Below are 1,749 nucleotides of genomic sequence, written 5' to 3' on the forward strand. Positions count from 1 at the left end.
AAATGAATAGGCTAAGTTACTTTCCATCTTGAACATGTGGGGAATTCCACTGTCCTAGTTGAAATTCAATCATCTCCACAGTTGATCTGAAAGTGGGAGAAAATAAGCATCAGCCATTTCTTTAGTTAACAGTAATAGTTTAGTTAATAGTTATTTTACTGTTATTTTCTGTGTGCTGATATTTCAATGTTAAGAAACAATGAAATCATAATTAATAATTTTGACTAATTATTCGTAATGTTATAATTTATGTTATTTTATAATTAGTTTGTGTAAGAATAAAATAATAGTTTATAATAGAATAACTAATGTATAAATTATATATTGTATCATAACTGATATGAGGCAAAAACAATTGCATTTTCATTACATTAGTAAATTAATTAATTGTATACCAAATGAAGAAGTTTTTAATGATTACCAAATAATTTGTAAATATTTAAGAAATTGTTTGTAAAACATCTAACAGCATTACATAGGTGGATAGATATTTGTAATATTTGTCATTTTTGTAATTAGTTTGTAAACTGTCTATGAACATTATTTGGATGGCTATGATAAACTTGCAACTGATAATTATAATAAGTAGTTAATGATTAACAAGTGGTTTATAAAGCATCAAGTAACTTTAATTTGGCCCCATTAATTACTTCATTGGTAATCTATAAAAGAATGATTATTTGTGCACCGATAATAGAACCGTGTTTAATCATCATATTGAAGACATTTAAGAACAGAAAGTCAATGTTAACATGCAACACTGCACCAAAGATAAACAGTGCACTCTAAAAAAGGAGGACCGAGTGACTGAGGATAGATATGCAACATATTTTTTTATGACCTAAAACGACACATTTTGTTGATAGCCAACATTAGCCAGTGTTAGTTAACATTGTCAGTTGGCTAACTTTCATATTTGATAATGCTTAGCCTCGGACAGAGCTAACGTTAAACTTGTCTAACTCCCCATTAGTCATTTTATTCCAAATCAATCACTGAGATTCTCAAAGATGGGCATACAATTCTAGCTATGGTAGATAATGGAATTGAAGACCTTCTCTAGACATTCCTGGCTAATGTAAATAGTGACTGATGACCATCCATTTTGTGTCTGATATACAGGTCTAATGTTACACCAAAAGCGGATGGGACAGTGGGATTCCCCCTCATGACAGAAAGAAACACTTGCTTTTTAAAACTAGGCCTGTTTTGTTGTAAAATCAAAATCAATTGTCTGAAGTCTTTTTGTTTAACTCTTTCTGTTTGACTGTCTGATTGTGTAGGCAACCTGTAATTTAATTATTCCTAGATAATTAATAATATAAACATTAGCATATACATTGAGCTGTTAGGAGAAGGTGTGACTTTCAATTTACAATCATGGACAAAAGTTTAAGACCACCCTTTGAAAATTGTTTTGCTTTTTTTCTTCTGACAACAGCGATTGCATCAAAAATGAAATAGATTGCATGAGATTGTGTCATCCTTACGTTGGCCTATTCTAGTCACTTTTCAGTTGACCATCACGTCACACATAATTATGCCGCATTTCGCTGTGTGTTACTGTGTACTGTGCTGTGTTTCTACCTATGGGTAAAAAGTGTAGTTCTTCACTAGGAAAGATATTCCAAACAAGGAATTAAAGTGTAATAAGATATCATTCACAATGCAATCAGGAAGTTTGCAACTGGACATCCGTCCGCCATCTTCTTATGTCCGCTAACATAATTAAAGAGCATAATTATGCAA

The sequence above is a fragment of the Clupea harengus genome, chromosome 11, assembly GCF_900700415.2.
Source record: "Clupea harengus chromosome 11, Ch_v2.0.2, whole genome shotgun sequence".
Lineage (NCBI taxonomy): Eukaryota > Metazoa > Chordata > Actinopteri > Clupeiformes > Clupeidae > Clupea > Clupea harengus.